This window comes from Eimeria mitis, genomic scaffold (assembly GCF_000499745.2).
Source record: "Eimeria mitis Houghton genomic scaffold, Emh_scaff298, whole genome shotgun sequence".
Classification (NCBI taxonomy): domain Eukaryota; phylum Apicomplexa; class Conoidasida; order Eucoccidiorida; family Eimeriidae; genus Eimeria; species Eimeria mitis.
Window position 1 is genome coordinate 21,939 of NW_013571322.1, and position 458 is coordinate 22,396.

Here is a 458-nt window from a genome sequence, read left to right on the forward strand (position 1 = left end):
GTAATAGTCTTCTGGGGTGTATAGCTACACCGCAGGGTGTATGTATACACCCTATATAATAGATATATATAATATATATAATATATATAATATATATATTATATATAATATATATTATATATATTATATATAGTATACATGATATATATAATATATATATTATATATATTATATATAGTATGCATAATATATTGTATTTATTATATATAATATATATAATATATATATTATATACGTAGTATATATACTACTATATATAATATATATATTATATATATTATATATATTATATATTGTATATATCATATATAATATATATAATATATATATTATATATATAGTATATATACTACTATATATAACATATATATTATATATATTAGTATATATACATGTTATATATATATATATATATATATATATATATATATATATATATATATATATATATATATATA